At 44.7% G+C, this 6,147-nt stretch overlaps 1 protein-coding gene across 1 annotated transcript in view; it reads right to left on the bottom strand.

Moving 5' to 3' along the window:
- EIF4A3 (eukaryotic translation initiation factor 4A3) overlaps window positions 1-6,147 on the bottom strand; it is a 428,365-nt gene that overhangs the window by 285,671 nt on the left and 136,547 nt on the right. The gene's annotated exons all lie outside the window — the stretch shown is intronic.

Raw genomic sequence — 6,147 nt, 5'->3', positions numbered from 1 at the left:
CATGTCCTATGAGTAAAGGTGAAGGAGTTATGTTTAAACTGGAGAAGAGGTAACAAGTGATATGTCCAAGGCGCCAGGGTAAGCCTTCTCAGAGAATTCCCCTGTGAGGAGTGTTGGGAATTCACTGGACCTAGACAACAGTCAACTTCTGGCTTTGCTCGTAGAGCTCCCCAGCCTTGCTCCTAGTATCTCTCCTGTCTAAATGTTCAGAAAGCCCTGGGGTGGAAGCGTGGTGGTGCAGCATCGATTATGCAATGCAGCAGCAATTGCACACCCACCCGGGGCTTTCTACCGAAGGTGAGGATGGCACAATATGACGTCAAGACAGCCCCTAAGCCTCGCTCTGGAGTCGCAACGGAGGTGTAGCCGGGCGGATGGCACCCCCTGATTGGTTGCCATCCACCCCAGCAGAGGACAGCGGATGTGACCAGTGCCTTCCCTGAGGCATCAAGATTAGCTGCTCCCTCCCCGCAGCAGCAAAACAGTGGGGGTTTAGATCATTGCAGCGGCAACCCACCACCATAAAGTCAGAAAGACTGGGGTTGGTAAACAGGGGTCAGAAATGTAGTAGTTGCAAAACATAAAATGGTAGTGGTTCAGGGAGGGGGAATAAAAATTAGTTGTGTGCTTCACAACTGAGCTAATGCGCAAGGTCATCTAAAGCCCACCCGCCTGCCCACTGTAAGACCATTAAATCCAGGATTGCCCTCCAATCTATCAGCTTTCCTTAAGTGCCATAGGTGTGTGTAAGGGGTGTGCTGGGTGTGCCCAGGCACACCCTAATGTCTCAAGTAATAATTCGCTTTATCACACCATGTTATACTGTGCAATCACTGCAAACTGCGTGCAAAGGACTCCGAAGTTTTCCAGCTTATAATCTGCTTTTTTGTGAAGTACTCCCATGCATCCTGCTTTAATTGTGCTATAAAGGCAAAAGACTTGCCGTATTTTGCTACTAGTTTTCGAGCGTATCATCCGAGCGGCCACTGGGGCACAGGAGCAGGATTTGAAGAAAAATTAAACAAATACTTACATCTGCGTAAGCTTTAAAGATAAAGACATCAAAATTGGCACAGTAATAGATATTAAGGAGAGCTTTAAGCATACCAAATTTGAATCAGATTGGGTTAACCATTGATTTTTAATGATTTATTTTTACATTTCCCCCCCCTTAACCCCATTTCCTGGTATACAAAGGATTTTGCCGCCCGGTAGCAACAACAACAATGGTGACAGCTTAGCGCTGTAGGGGATAATTCAAGGAATCAGGTACAAGGGATGAAGCTCAATGTCTCTCTGCCAGGAGCCACACTTCAAAGAGGCCAAGAAAAGGGCCCCCAAAAGCTAATATTGCCTCGTAAGACCCTCCTCCAGCCGGTGTCACCACAAAGCCCCACCAATGCTGGGGCTTGGGGAGTGTCTCCTCATTCCCACTCCCCTCACCTACAATGGCCATGCCCCAGTTGGGCAAGTTGAACATCGAGTAGGGCATCAGTGTCTATAGTGTTTAATAAATAAATGAATAAGAATAATGTCCTTTATGACTGAGTATTCAATAAATGTTCACCTTAAAAATAAACAAACAAATAAATAAAATTCCCTGAATGCACATTCTAATGAAATGTGCTGCGCAAGCCTATGTTAGGTGACTGTGTGCTCCTTGCTCCTTCTCCACTCCTCAATTCAGCCTGGCTTGCAACAGACTCTGTCCCCAATTGACCTTCCTGTGTAACTGCCCAGCTTCTCCTTGCTCCAGTTCCAACCCAATCCCAATGGGATGTGCAGTTCAGGTCGTACATATTCAATGGCTCATTCCAGCTAGCTGACCAATAATCAGACGTGTACTAGCCACCTGTTAGTCACTGCCAAACTTAGTGCTGTTTCTGTCATTCTTCCTGGAATGTTTACTGAGCATTTCACAATAAAATATTCTACATTTTAAAATGCTATAAAGAGATGGGAGGGTGATTTTTTTTAGGGTTTATTTATTCACAGCAAGGGTTATTGAATGGTAAAGCACAAAGGATTAGGATTAATTCTTAAAGATACAAGGGATCAACTAGTTTTTAAAACACTAGAAGCAAGCTGTCAAGTTACGCCCAACTCTTCATCAGGCTGAGGTTATGAAAGAAAAAATAAACATAAAACATACTGGATAGCCAGGCTGATGGATATATAGCTGCAGAAGTATACTATTTATTTATTTATTTATTTATTTATCATACTTATACCCCGCTCCTCAGCCAAAAAAGGCTCTCAGAGCGGCTTACACTTAGCAAAAAAGACAGTCCCTGCCCTCAGGCTTACAATCTAATAAAGACATGACACACAAGGAAAAGGAGTCAGGGAGGGAGGGAGGGAGGAGAGAGAAAGAAAGAGAGAGAGAGAGAGAGAGAGAGAGAGAGAGAGAGAGTCCAGCAGGAGCAGGCCCCGATGTTACTTCTGCCTGCTCCTGTCCCCTCGGTCCTTCTTCTTCCCCACAGGGCCAAGATGGCAGTTTGCCCTGTGGGGGGGGGGAAGAGTCCAGCAGGAGCAGGCCCCGATGTTACTTCTGCCTGCTCCTGTCCCCTCGGTCCTTCTTCTTCCCCACAGGGCCAAGATGGCAGTTTGCCCTGTGGGGGGGGGGGGGAAGAGTCCAGCAGGAGCAGGCCCTGATGTTACTTCTGCCTGCTCCTGTCCCCTCGGTCCTTCTTCTTCCCCACAGGGCCAAGATGGCAGTTTGCCCTGTGGGGGGGGGGGAAGAGTCCAGCAGGAGCAGGCCCCGATGTTACTTCTGCCTGCTCCTGTCCCCTCGGTCCTTCTTCTTCCCCACAGGGCCAAGATGGCAGTTTGCCCTGTGGGGGGGGGGGAAGAGTCCAGCAGGAGCAGGCCCCGATGTTACTTCTGCCTGCTCCTGTCCCCTCGGTCCTTCTTCTTCCCCACAGGGCCAAGATGGCAGTTTACTAGCCACAGATGTTGGCATGGAGACAGCCTCATCTGACTGCATACATGGATATTCCGATGTTATGCATGACATCACAAACAGAATAAGCCCAAACATCTTGGCATAGTGAGAGACAGTTAACAGACCGACTCTGAACTCTGACAAGATGGATCTTTGTAGCATGAAAGGTGATGAATTTATTTGGGAGCTGTATTACCATAGGGTAATGCTTTATGTGTGTATGTTCTGTGTTTTAGAGTTTTAAATTTTGTATACTTGTTTTTATCTCAATTTTAGAATTTCTGTAAACTGCCCAGAGAGCCCTGGCTATGGGAGCGGTGTATAAGTGTAATAAATAAATAAATAGGGGAGGAGTTTGGAATTAAGAGGTGTCTTGAAATGTATTGAATAAAATGATATAGGGGAACCAGCTGTATAAAAAGGAAGGGGCAATAACGCATAAAGAACAATGTGGTACCTGTGGGGACCTGCAAACCCCCCCATTTTTTAAAATATACATACATGGATTTGTAAATATGCATAGCAATGAATACATATGAAATGCATACAACTTTCTAGCAACTATATTGAGGTTTTAACAAAAGTGGATCAAAAGTGAGTATCCTTCCAAAGTTGTAATATCAAGTCTTTTAGCTGTCAAAAAGGCTTGGAGAATCCATTTGTTAATTTCCATGAAGCCGATATATAATTTAAAAGAGTGTGTACAACAATGAATATTAAAGCCTGTTCCAGTACAAAAATTATCTGTCTAATAACCTCCTCCCCAAAAGAAGCAACTACCGGACATTGCCAAAATATATGTGTAAAAGAAGCATTCTCTGTATTGCACCACCAGCAATCGGTTGAACTAGACAACCCCTTATGATAGAGGCATTGCGGTGTTCAATAGAAACAAAAGTTTTTGCTGAATAAAACACAGCCTTAAGATCCATAGACACAACAGATAGATGCCAAACCTGTGATCCACTGATTAGTCATTTTGTGGTGATGTTGAGAACATTTTCTCAAATTCCCAAATGTGCCCAAAGGTTCAAAAAGGTTGGGGGGTGGGCTGCCATAGAGACTGAGTCTTTCAAAATGATTTTAGGATTCTGAATTTTAAAATGCTCTAAAACACCTTGGAGGGGATTTTTTTTTCAAGGTGAATCAATTTTCAGAAGAGTTTATTGGGTGAGGATTCAATCGTTAAAATTCATTGGGTCAACTGGATTTAAAATACTGAAAGGAGGCATGTGGGTTATACACAACTCTACCACAGGTTTAGGTTATGGGAGTAGAAATAAACATCAAATTTACTGGATAGACAAGCATCTGAGGATTATCTAATTGCAGAGGTTTACTAGCCACTACTGTCGTCATGGAGATAGCCCAGGCTGACTGCAAGTACAGACTGTGATGTCACATTTGTGATGTCACATTTGGCATCACAATCATGGTAAGTTCAAAAGTCTTGGTAGAGAGACAATTAACAGACCTCTGGCAAGGTGGATCTTGGTGACAGGTGATGAATTTATTTGGGGGCTATATGAACTTTTACCACAGGGAAAGAGTTTGGAAAGTTTGGGAAATTGAGGGCTCCATCACACCAGTGTTTTATCGCCTGTTCATCCCGCAACCTCTCCTCCATTTTCCGTGTTTTTCTGGGGTGGGGAAATTGTGGTATTTTTTTCTCCACGTGGAATAAAACCGCCTTTCCATCCCTGTGTATTGCTGTCCTCGCGCTATGTCACAGAACGTCCCTTCTTGGGGCCATGTGCATTGAAGGGTGGTCTTGCTGATGAAAGAATAGGTTCAGGATGGTTCTCCATCATGCCGAGTCGGTCAAACGGACTTTCGCTGCTTCAACCCCACTCCCAATGCTCTATCATCCACCCATTTCAACTTCCCTCTTTTTTTCCCACTGTACAAGGCAGGGTTTTTTTTAAAGCAAATTTTCCAACTGCACCAATGCCCTGTCAGACACCCCACCCCCACCACAGCCCAAGCCAAACACATTATTTCTCTTTCACGATGAAACAGATTATCACCAACACTAGCAGCACCTTAAACTTAAAAGACATATTGACAGGGCCATACGGGTACCCAGGAAGGACGACAGAGCAAGAGAAGTACACCACTGGTTGTCACCTACAGCTCCCAATTGAAACCACTGCAACAGATCCTCAATGAACTCCAACCCATCATCAGTACAGACACTTCTCTCTCACAAGCCTTGGGAGGCAGACCAGTCCTGGCCTACAGACAACCTCCCAACCTGAAGCGGATGCTAACCAGCAATAGTACACAGGGAAAAGAAACACAGACAGAGGGACCAGACCATGCAATAGACCCAAGTGCCAACTCTGCCCCCACATCTATTCAGGCAACACTGTCACAGCACCCAACAACATCAGTCACACCATCAAGGGCTCTTTCACCTGCATCCTTATATAATTTGTGTTACATGCCATCCCTGACTTTGTCTGTTGTTAAGTCCTTAATCAACACATACACATAACACGTCTTATTTTTCGCCACTTTTTTCAACTGCGCATTATCAGATTTCCAACTGCACATTCCCCCCCAACTGCACATTTTGTGTCCAACTACACACTAAAAAAAAAACCTGGTACGAGGTGCCCAGCCAATGAAACACTAAATCGCTAAAGCTTAGACAACAAAGGCCATCAGAATGCCCATCAGCCACAAGAAATGCAGGTTGCTTACCTGTAACTGTAGTTCTTCGAGTGATCATCTATGCATTCACACATATGGGCTCTGCACCTGTGCTGAGACCTCAACCGGAACCTCAAATAGCTAAAAATAACGTTTTAGGCGGGAACCATCCCCGGTACCACTGCGCATGTGCACGCGGTTCCCGCCTATACCTCAGTTTACAGGAGTCCGACACTGTGGTCCCATAAACTTTGTATAAAAATCATTAAGTGTAATTCAAATAATATATATATATATATATATATATATATATATATATATATCAAAATACACCACCAAGAGGGGATGGTGGGTGGGTTGTGTGAATGCATAGATGACCACTCGAAGAACTACAGTTACAGGTAAGCAACCTGCATTTCTTCTTCGTGGTCTCTATGCATCACACATATGGGCGATTAGCAAGCTGACATACCTGGAGGTGGGTTGGTGTGTCATCTTAATATTTCAGACAGGACCGCTCTTCCAAAGGAACAATCCTGTCGTGCCCT

This window comes from Elgaria multicarinata, chromosome 4 (genome assembly GCF_023053635.1).
Source record: "Elgaria multicarinata webbii isolate HBS135686 ecotype San Diego chromosome 4, rElgMul1.1.pri, whole genome shotgun sequence".
Lineage (NCBI taxonomy): Eukaryota > Metazoa > Chordata > Lepidosauria > Squamata > Anguidae > Elgaria > Elgaria multicarinata.
The sequence above is the reverse complement of the archived record's forward strand: the minus strand, read 5'-3'. Positions and strand labels throughout refer to the sequence as shown.